Source organism: Lissotriton vulgaris, chromosome 1_1 (assembly GCF_964263255.1).
Source record: "Lissotriton vulgaris chromosome 1_1, aLisVul1.2, whole genome shotgun sequence".
Lineage (NCBI taxonomy): Eukaryota > Metazoa > Chordata > Amphibia > Caudata > Salamandridae > Lissotriton > Lissotriton vulgaris.
In genome coordinates this window covers 760,011,411-760,023,647 of record NC_141685.1, presented here as the reverse complement: position 1 = coordinate 760,023,647, position 12,237 = coordinate 760,011,411, and positions in this window count along the sequence as shown.

The window sequence follows — 12,237 nt, the reverse complement described above, 5'->3', positions numbered from 1 at the left end:
AGTCTCCATCCGCACAACCGCTGCGGCTTTACCCCTGCCTGCCCCTTCCCTTCTTTCCCGTGGTCTACGGTTATGCAGGATTTATATAGATTATTGAATCCCCTCCGACTGGCTTCCTTGTACTCTGCAGTCAGCTTTTCGTCCCTTCGAGAGGATGACCTGCAAAAGCAACAGTGTAAATGTTGGATAAATAGCGGGAATATTTATCCATTTAAAGAAATATGGTCCACCTTTTCCCAGTGGACGATTATGGAACCGACCACCTGGGCTGAATACATGTGTACCTTCGTTATGCAGATACCTATCGGATTAGTGGACCTCAGGTCACAAATAGAAAGAGGCGATGTGCAGGGAGAGGGGATGTTTGGCGCTATGTCTGCTTTGATAGCTTACCGTCATATGACCACCTTCCCCAAACCCCCTCTAGAGACAGCTATGCCAATGAGAGAGGCGGCCCCTGTCTTTGTTAACGCACTCACCGATGCTCAAAATCATGGCCGAGGGCCTGTTGAAGCCCACTGGCGTAGGCTATGGGTTCATGTCCCTTGGAAAAGGTCAGAGGTAATGCAGTTGAAAGGGCAGTTACCGGATCCTTGAAAAAATCTGGCTGCCTTTTACAAAGAATTGGGCCAGATAACACCTGCTGGTACACTTATTCTTGAAGACATCAACTTGCTCTTTGGTACAGTCGTTCCTACTGAAATTTGGGATGAAATTCGACATACTGACCATGAAGTAGAGCTGGGAGGTAAATGGGCTAAACTAGAAGCTATGGAAGACGCAAGGGCAGGGGGGGGGGGGCATCCTGATTTTGCCCAGTAAAATAATAACACTTATGAAAACATTTTTGCCAGAAATAGTCATTAACTGGGATAAGATAAATGCCTGTAGCAGCGAAAAGATGAAAGTGTGGCTGACTTCTTTACCCATTTTAAAACAGAATACAAGGGACATAGTGGCTTGGACCCCCGGATCCCAGATTCTAGCCCAGTATTTGTCGATAAGTTTGTCAGCAACTTGCTTCCTGAGATTTCCGCCAGGCTCAAGAAGGTTGAGAGTACATGGTCTGCCCTGACTATGACTGGTATCTTGGCTATGGCACAGTATCACAAGAATAGGGAGAATGAAGATAGAGAAAAGGAAAGTAAGAGGGCTAGGGATCTTAAGACTAAGGTACTTTTACAGCAGGCTTACCCTCCCCAGGGTCCTGATGCCCGCGGGAATTTCAGACCACAGCCCCAACCCCCTCTGAGGGCTCGGCACCCTACCACCTCAGGCCCTCAACGCACGGGAGCCCTCCAAACAGATCAGTGGGCCTATTGTAAAGGGTACGGCTATTGGATAGATGAGGGTCCCGTATTAGCTGAAAACATCCGAACAGGGAAGACTCGGCCTCGTGCTCCTAGGGAGGGGAGGCCAACTAGGGACCGTGGCCCGCCCCGAACACAGAACAAAGAGCATAGAACCAGGGATGACGCCCCTGTCCGGCAACGCCCGGCCAATAGGTTCGATGGATACAAAGCAACACACACTTATTACAATCATGATTATGATGAAGTTGATGAGACAGGGTTCTATCAAGCATAGGACAGCCAGGAAAGGGGTATTACTAGAGTGCAAATTCCAGTGGATCAAAGGGTCCCGTATGTTCATATGTCAGTCGTGGGGAATGATCAGAATTTTCTTCTGGATACTGGGGCCACCAGGTCTTCTATTGCAAGTCTGTCATGAATGTCTCCGTGGGTTTCGCAGGAACACCTGTGACCAGCCCCGTCTCTGAACCCCTCTCTCTCGATATTGGCCTGCACATGTTGACGCTTCCTTGGTCCTCACTAAAGGTTGCAGTGAAAACTTATTAGGCCTGGATTTACTGAAAGCTTTGTATGCGCCCATATCATGTAGTCCGCAAGGTGTATCCCTAACAATTTCCCCCACCAAAGCCTCCTATATGTATCTGTCCAGTCCCCTCCCACCAGAGTTGCAGTCTTTACCTTCCTCCCTCTGGGCATCATCAGACACTGATGTCGGCTGTCTCAATATACCCCCTCATGCGGTGCGTATTCAGCCCGGCACCATCCTTCCCCGTCTTCAACAGTATCGACTGCCCGCGGAAGGAGAAGGGGCCCTTTTAACAATAATATCTGAATTGATGGACAAGGGCGTAGTGGAGGAGACACGTGGTAATATCTGTAACAGTCCCATTATTCCGGTTCTTAAAAATATATAGATTTGTGGTTGACCTGAGAGCCCTTAACAAAATAACGATCTCCCAATACCCTGTTGTCCCCGACATTACAGCCCTCTTGACGATGGTCCCTTCTGACGCCACGCACTTTTCTGTCATAGACCTGCAAAATGCCTTTTTCAGTATTCCTATACATCCTGACAGCAGACATTTTTTTGGTTTCTCCCTTGGTGGGCGTAGCTTTAGATTTTGCCGCGCCCCTCAAGGCTTCACAGAGAGCCCCAGTATCTATAGTAAAGCTCTCAAAAGTCAACTAGATTCCTTGGAACTCCCTGATAATTCCACACTGCTGCAGACTGCTGCAGTATGTTGATGACCTCCTCATTACTGCAAATTCCGCCCGACATGTAAAGAGGCTACCCTCTGTTTGTTACGCCACCTTGCCCTCCATAACCACAAGGTCTCTTTAAAAATGCTTAAATTTTGTCAAGAGAAGGTGACCTATTTAGATCATCTCCTCTCGAAGGAGGGAAGGCAGCTCACCGCTGATCGTGTAGCCGTTATCAATACTATGGTGGCCCCACGGACACAAAAGCAGGTGTGAGCCTTCGTAGGTCTAACCTCATACTGCAGACAGTGGATTTCCAATTTTTCGGCCATAGTCAAACCTCTTCTTGCCCTCACTACTAAAGACATATCAGACAGTTCCTTTCCATGGACTAGAGAGCATATGCAGGCCTTGCAGGAGTTTAAAAGAGCTGTGTGTACTGCTTCAGTCCTCTGTACTCCTGATTATAACAACAACAAAAATTATTTTTGTACATGAGACAGAGGGCTGTGCATGCGCTGTCTTGACCCAGATATTCGGAGGTACCCATCGGCCATGTGCCTATTTTTCAGCCACCTTAGATCCTGTTGCGAGGGCTCTCCCAAGATGCCTACGGGCGACAGCTGCGGCTGCACTCATGGTCCGTCAGAGTGCGAGGATTGTCATGAACTCCCCTGGACTGGTTCCCCGTACTGTGGGTACCCTCCCTAATAACACCAAGACACAGTACCTCACTAGCGCACGACTCACAGGATATGAATTGACACATTAACATCAAGAGATGCACTGTACTGAATCCCGCCACCTTACTCCCACTGGACACTCAAGATGCTTGTTTAGATCCACATGACTGTATATTGAGGACAGACGAGGAGACAAAGGGACGGGTCGACTTACAGGATTCCCCAATAGACCCAGAAGGTACACTGTATGTGGACGGATCATGTCTCAGAGGGCCAGATGGTAACACATCAGCCACCTGCACCCTCACGACATTGGAGCAAGTAGTAGAAACAGCTCAGATGCCGCAGTGTTCTGCTCAGGCTGCAGAATTAGTGGCCCTCACTAGAGCCTGTGAGTTAAGAAAAGGAATAATGGTTAACATCTACACTGACAGCCAGTATGCCTTTGGCTCACAACTTTGTGAGATTGTAGAAAGAAAGTAATTTCCTTACTTCACATGGGACGAAAATTCAACATGGCCCCCTAATTCACCGATTATTAGATTCCCGGACATTTCCCAGAAAGGTAGCTATTATAAAATGTAAAGCACATAAGAAAGTGACGGATGATGTTGGAAAAGGCAATGCCCTGGCTGACCAGACAGCTCTTAAGAAAAAGGAAGGAATGTATGTGGGAGGTCCTGCCAGGTGGGTGGCAGAGGGGGGCATGGTTGAAGATACAGTACAGAGTGTGATCGATATTCAGTCCCATGCTACCCCTGAGGAGCTAAGGATGTGGACGGAGCATTTAGCGGTAAAGGAAATAGAAGGTTGTTGGGCCAGTATCACTATGGAGAGACAATGGATGTTGCCCGACAGTCATGTGCTACCGTAAGTAACGATGGCCCATGGCCCTGCACACATAAGTGCGAAAGGGATATGTAAGTTGCTGGAACCCACCTGGTATAACTCAAAGATACCAACATATGCTGAGAGGATGGTCAAAACATGCATGATTTGCATTATGTACAACCCGGGAAAAGGTACAGTAACCTCTGGAGGAGGATTCTCCCCCCCTACCTTTCCTTTCGAAGCCCTCCAGATAGATTTTATCCAGATGGACAGATGTAACAATTTAAAATACGTCCTGGTGGTTGTCTGTACCTTCAGCCGATGGGCGGAGGCCTACCCTGTCAAAGACTGCACCGCTATCACTACTGCCAAAATACTATTGAAAGAATACTTCCCACAATTTGGTTTGCCCTGTTTGGTCTGGAGTGACAACGGGACATACTTTACAGCTCAAATAATGGAGTATGTCTGTTCAGCACTGGGTATGAAACATAAATTTCATGCAGCTAACCCCCCCCAGTCAGCAGGTCTCGTGGAGGTGTATAATGGCATCCTAAAGACTAAAATGGCCAAGAGTGTACTCGAGATAGGTGTCACTTGGGTTGATGCTCTGCCCCTGGCTCTGATGACTGTCAGGACAACGGCCCATACCAGGATAGGACTGCCTCCCAATAAAATTGTGTTCGGTAGGCCTGCCAATGTGTGGGGTGTTCCACGGCCCCAGAAACTGTCTGATGTTGAATACCCTGTGTTGACTGATTATCTATACAGTTTGACTAACACCTTTTGTACTCTTTACCACCAGGTGCATGAGGCCATACCTAATAAAAGCGAGAGCCCAGGACACGTTATCCAACCTGACAACTGGGTTCTGATTCGCAACTTTGAACGTACTAAGAGCCTCGAGCCCCGCTTGACACAGCCCCGTCAGGTGTTACTGGCCACCCGCACTGCCGGGAAAGTTGAAGGTCGGAAGAACTGGATCCATGCGACGCACTGCAGACGAGTGCCTCTGCCTCTCCCCTATGATCAGTGGGTGTGAGAAGGACGAGGAGACTCAGACAGAAATAGTCATGACTTTTGTTCCATTCAGCGATGCAAGATTACATTTCACATCTACGGAAGCAGAGAGTGGCAGTATACTAAAGGGAAAGGTGGAACACTCCCCTCACTCTGCTCAGCATCATGAACAATTATTCCCTGACCATACTGATCCTACTTCTACCCGATATAACTTGGGTTCCAGAAGGAAGGCTTACCCTTGAATTCGCTCAGGTACCTATAGGCTGTGATCTCCCGGTGCTGGTATGTTAGACTAAGGTACGCCCCTAGGGCTCTTGGCACCTGCATCCAGTGAAACCACCAATCACAGACAGCCGCTACAGGTCCCTGGCTTAGTACAGTGGCAGCCGTCCAATACACCCAAGTCCAGAAACGATATGTCAGTCTCCTACATGGCAAGTGCTTCATGGCCCACGTGGTGACACTGTTTGTCTCAATCATCTTGTCTATCATCGGTTGCATGTTACTGATCTATTATCCTGTTACCCAACCAACTCCTACCCCGACTCCTGCAGAGCATCAGTATTTCACGATACCCGCCCACAAATTACCCCACTGTGCAGAATTTTTCAATAACACCTTTGTCCAGATGTTACATCATCATCAGCTGATCATAAATACTTCCAACTGTTGGGTATGTGGACTGATGCAGCATGCTATAACACAACCTGTCCCATTCTTTCCTTATCCTTTTTCCATTTCTGGGTCCTGTCTTGCATGGTGGATGTTGATGCAGGAGGCCTATACTATCAATGGTACTGCCAATTCTGTCCTTGGAACATTTCGAGATGACTTCTGGCGAAACAGGTCTGGCAATACTAACACCCCTTTTTGCCCGACCGGCTCATCAACATTGCTATTACCAACGGATGAACGCGGTCAGATGGTGGTATTTAACTCAACTTCTCGACAAACATTTACTAATTTTTGAGCCAGAAGGCTACTACCTGATGTACGAAACACTCTGAATGTTATAAATGTGCGGGGCCGTGTCTGCATCCATGGCTTAGGAACTAAGAAAGTTGCTACTAGTATCTGTGAAATCATTAAAACTTTAAACTCTACGTCTCCTCCAGAGTTGGTGGCGTCCCCCCAACACTTATTTTGTCTGTGGCACAGCAGCCTACACTTAGCTCCCCCATAACTGGTCTGGTACCTGCTATCTGGCCTTCCTCCTTCCACCAACGTATTCTACCCATAGAGATTACCACCTGTTGATGAAGGGCACTTTGCGCTGCTCACCTAGGGGTGTTATATCGGCTGAGGATACAGTAGGCCGGGTAGCCAACGACTTCTTTAAGGGTTTCCTCCCATTCTGGGGCCCAATGGCTAACAGTCGGGCTATACGAGGACTGACCAGGGTCCTTGAGGCCACCATCACAGAAACAGCTGGTGCCCTCTCCAACATCACTACAGAGCTGCAGGCAAACTGCCTTGTAACACTTCAAAATCGTATGGTCCTTGACATCATCCTCGCTGATCGTGGTGGTGTGTGTAAATTGATTGGCTCCAGCTGCTGTGTGTGTATTCCAGATCACGCACCCACAGTTTATGATGCCATCCAACGTCTGCATCCCATTTCCTCTGAAATTCATCAGGATGAAGGCAACTGCTCCCTCACAGGCTGGATCTGGGGCTTCCTTTCCCAATGGGGATGGAGGGTCCTCATCTTCCTTGCCTTGGGAATGGCTGCCCTAGTCTCATACTGTTTGTGCATTCAGTGCCTGCCAATGCTCTGTGCAACGTGTATTCAAGCTCTCAAGCCTCAACCCTCTAATATTCACGACACCAATATGAAAATGATGCTCCAACAAGAAACCGATGATCTCATGAATATCGACGTTTCCTAGAGTATTTGCCACTTAATGGCAAAAGGAGGGTCTGAGGAAAAGTGTCCTTCTTGTCTGCATTTATTTTGTCTATCAAAAAAGGGAGCTCAGAGGGAAAAACCAGACAGGGTTGCCCTCCACTCAAAAACTGATCAACGACAAAAACCCTGTCTTGAGGATGATAGTTTTTCCTTTAGTTTTAAAGACTTTGGACCTAGTGCAGTGAAACGTCCCCTTAACAGTTATCAGTAATAATTGACTGTTCTGTTATAATATTAACTGACATAATTCACGTCCTCAAGACAGGGTTTTTGTTGTTGATCGGCATTTATTTTGTCTCAGGACTCAATTATTTTTGCATTGCCATTTCGTGTCAAACACCTCTGCACGGCCCTCCTGGTCATTTCTGTTGATGTCTGATGAAATTCTAACTGTCACGACCAACCTGCCCTTCCTGCTCCTTGTGGTTGAGCCAATTTCGAAAAAGGGAACAAAGAATTGGCCTCACCGCCCTCGGACTGAACTCCTGCACACATCAATCCTGTTTCGCAAGACTTGGTCACACCGCCGTCCCAGAACTTGTTTCTTTCACATATCCTGTTCAAGATCGGTCTGTTCTCCCACGTACATATCCTGTTTTGCAAGACCGGTCTGTGATCTTTGTACCATCTGTTGCAGCCCCGTCCTGCCTTAACAAAGAATGGTGTAACTGCATTTTGACTCTGGGGTGCCAGGCCCCCACCTAAACTGGTTTCTTAAGGTGGGAAATGTGTCTATGAGGCCTGTAAGCTGCGGAGTGAAGCAGCAGCCTCCTCGGACTGGTCTCTGACGAGCTTGGGACGCTGTTCCATAGACCGGGCTATTCGAATAAAACTTGGTTCCTCCTGCAGACGAAGGCACTTGTGTCTCCTTTTTCTATATAAGGAGGGTATGGAAGACTTCGGTGGTTCCCCCACCGCCGAGACCCAGTAAGTGGGTATAAACGGTTCTTCATCGGGAACGTTGACGAGAGTGCGCAAGTCCATTTAAAGTGAAAAAAAGATGGTGTTGGGCTGTCTAGGCGAGTGTGTGTGTGTGTGTGTGTGTGTGCACATCGGTCTGTCCGTGCACCTGCATTTTTTGTCCCTCCTTATGCCTGCACATCTAGCTTGAATCGATTATAAAAGGCCTTTGCATGGCGAGAGCACGCTGTGCGCTAACTCCAGGCGAGACCTAAAAACGACAGTACGCGGGGCTTCCACTCACCACCAAAGGTGGAAGAAAGGGGTTCGAATGACATCAGTGAAACAAGTTCTCCACAAAGCTCCCCTTTGATCTCATATGTAGAGAACAATTTGATGAATGGATAGGAGTGCTCGTGTGTGTGTGTGGGAGGGGGGAGTGGATTTGGGGAGGTTACTGTGAAAACAGCTTATCCGAGTCATGTGATGGGCACGTATTAACACATTCATGAAAGAGAAGGAGGCCCTGGTGTTTTTCTGTAAGCCGAAAGTGCACCTTGATAGACTGTATGACAGGCCCTTTATTGGCATGGTAAAATATGCAATTCTTACGTCCTCTTCCCCATTCATTGTGGTTTTACTTGCCATCTAGTTGGAATCAGAAACTGCTTTCATAAATGTTTTAATACCAGAGGAGATCCAAGCTCACAAGACAACCAGGCTCTTAAAACAAAGCCTGGAGGATGCCAGGAATGGGATGTTGATATAAATAGACTTCGGCTAATACCCACAAAACCTGCCATTAACCTGTTCATGTTGGTGAGTTTTCTGGTAAATCTAGAAGCAGAAGCCCTATCCTGCTGAATGAGCAGTTCCTATTGCTCAGCTATTCGGCGGGCCATGCCCCTATTGCCAATCTCCTGGTGGTTCGGCATCCACTGGTAAATAAGTTGCTTTATAGCTTTAAATTTGTTTCACACCCTCAACCTTCTACCTAACCACTCTGTCAACAATACATTGATATGTATTATTTAGATGAAACTATTCTCTTCATCTATCCCCTCCCTTAGGTGTATTATGTTTTGCATATAATTTTGCTGAAACTTTTGTCTCTTACTCTATCTACTCCTTCATTGCGTAAAGTCATTGTTGGATGGATGAGTTTGTATTCATTTAAGTTTGCATATATAGTTTTCTCCTTTCCTGAGATTCAGTGTTTGTATTTTGTGACCAAATGCTGTTGAGCATAATCCTTAATATTTTACATAAATTCATTATTAACCTTACCAAGAGTCTGTGATTATTTTATTTACTATCTGTTGGTAAGGTAGTAGCTATCATTGCCATCAACTATTTAACTAATTGGTCCATCCACCAAGTGGAAGGAAAGTTGATGTAAAAGTTAGTTATGATGTCTCATTTAAATAAATGAATAGGAAAGAATTGAACATACATATAAATTGACCCCAGCGCATCAGGGATTCAGGGTGAATCTGTATGGGCCATTGTAATATGATGTCATTGTCAGTCAGTCAGTCAGTCAAAGAAACTTTATTCGGTTATTTAAAACCACAAAAGCAAGACATAGTATACAAAGCAAGTTTAAAATTCAATTAAACATGTATGAAAAAGACATTACTACACCTTCATAAAAGCACAGAAAAGAATTTTGTTTAAAATAAGTGTCTATGTCAACAAAGTTAAATGATGTCCAACAAGATTGTACAAATGTCAAATTTGGTTATTTAGAATAGCAGCCGTTCTTAATTTATTTTGTCTAGCAGCTGCTGCCAGAAAACAAGCTACCCCATATGTTGTCTGTATCAAATTCAGCATCTGTAGATATAATAATGCTGGCCGTACCTGGACAAAGTTCAAATCTTTCAGAATAGGTATCAGGAATTTTTTGCGAGCCACCAGGTAATGTTCACAAAGCATAACTAAGTGAAAGGTGTCCTGTATAGAGAAACAATCGCAGGTACAGGGGGGTAAGTTTTCTGGTAAGCCCCACTTTGATTGTGAGCCGAGCACAAGGTGTATTAGATTAAACCTGAACCTTATAAGTAGAAAGCGATGGTAAGGCTTGGTAACATATTTCAAATAAGGTTCCATGGCTAAAGTTGAGGAAAGTTGGAAAAGTGAACGTACCATTGGTTTACCTAATTCAACCGTTTCCCTTTCAGACTCCAACAGGTTTTGGAAATGCAGCTTGACCCACTTTACATCCTCTTTTTTTAAATTGTGTGGCAGAGAGTATATTTCTGGACGCCCTAGCCTCGCGCATGCCGCTCTAACATACGCCAGCCACGGGATGTTATTGGCTTTATCCAGAGACAAACAATCTTTGAGGATACAATGATTTAGACTAATTTCCTCGTTTGTCCAGGTTTTAACCCAGTATATCACTGGGGCCATTTTTAAGAGGTCAGTAACATGGCCCAAGCCTAATTCATTATGAATTGTATGTATAGGAGAAGATTTAGGGAGTGATAATATGGCTCGTAAAAAGTTATTTTCTGCAATCTGAATACCTGGGCATGAGACATAGCCCCATATGGCAGCCCCGTAAGAGGCAATTGCCAAACATTTAGCTTTATAGATACGGGTCATAGCTTCCATGGGTCTTGAGCCCAGTTTTTTAGAGAAGTGCAGGAGGGCTGTAGTGGATCTAATGACTCCATTCTGTTTTAATCTCATTTGTACACCCCATGTTCCTTTCTCGTCGAAGGTGACACCCAAATAACAAAAAAAAGGGACCCTGGAAATTGGTGAACTATTACAGCTAAAAGACCTGATCTTCGTGTGTTGTTTACGTGAACCAGTAACCATAACATGAGATTTGTTCGAGTTAATCTTAAGATCGAGTGCTTCCATAAAAAGGCCAAAATGATTTAATAGTTTTTGAAGGCCTGTACCAGTCCGAGCTAAGAGGACGGCATCGTCCGCGTATAGGAGGACCGGAATAGGTACCCCCCCCATACGCGGAATGTCTGGGGTGACTGAGTTCAATGAATTGCCCAAGGAGTTGATGTACAGTGTGAAAAGGAGAGGTGCCAGGATGCAGCCTTGTCTGACACCTCTCCCGGACTTAAACTTCGCTGTGCACCTTCCATCCCTGTTCACCCTAACAGATGCAAATAAATTTAAATGGAGGTCGTGCAGAAAATTAACCAAAATTGTGTCCAAACCCATATTACGCAAAGTAGTCCACAGTTTTGAACGATTGACCAAATCAAAAGCGGATGATAAGTCCATAAATCCCAAATAAAGGAGTCCCCCCTTCACCACAGTGTACTTGCTGATAATTAGGTGAAGGTTAAGACATTGGTCCATAGTCCCTCTATGTGCTCTGAAACCATACTGTAACTCCGAGAGGATCCTGTTCTCTCCAAGCAAATCCTCAAGCCTCTGCAGGATGACTCTGCCCAAGATCTTAACGGCAGAGTCTAGCAGGGAGATTGGCCTGTAGCAAGCCGGGTCCCCCCTGTTCCCTTTCTTGAATATGGGGACAATAATAGAGGTGGACCAAGAGGAAGGAAAACCAGCTGTGGGTATTACATTAAAAACATTTGTTAGTATCTTCGACCAAAATTGTGGGTATTGGATGTAGAGATCTGCAGGGACCCCGTCAGGGCCCGGGGCTTTGTGTTTACTTGTGTCTCTGATCGCCCTTTCAACCTCCAAACTACTAAATTCCATAACCAGGTTGGAGGGTTTATGGACGTTATCAGTTAAACCAGATGCTGTGGATTCATAGATCTTTTCGAAGTGGCCTACCCATCTGCCATCTTCTATCACACAGTCCATATCGGTCTTCCCATCATTGGAGAAGAAAGGCTGGTTCACAATGGCCCAAAACTTTTTGCTATCTCTCAATACGTCCGTAGATAATTGGCTCTCCCAGGCTTCCTCCTTAATTCCAGATTTGCGTTTGAGAACTGCAGTTTTGTAATCCTTCCTTAGATTGGCCACTAAAGTCCTGTCCCTAGGTTTTTGTTTTAGAGCTTTCATCAGAGCGCTATGTTTCTGCGAGCATTCTTTATTGAACCATTTCTGGGGTTTCTTGATCCTTTGCCCGGTAGACCTTAACTCCAAGTTCTTAGCAATCCTTCCGCATATCTCCTCATATGCGACTACTACATCCGGGCCTCGAGCAGTTGAGTCCAGACATACTGCCATATCAGCCTCTGACTCTTGGGCAAGTAAATGAAAGAGTTGTTCAGGGACTATCTGTTCCCATTTTAGGCGCCTTCCCTGGTCTTTAGCTATCAAGTCCCTTGGGGCTGCCACATCTGTTGGATTATGGGTCCGGAAACAGTCTAGGTCCAGCATCAGGAGAACAGGATTGTGATCACTGAAACTAGCAGTGACCACCATG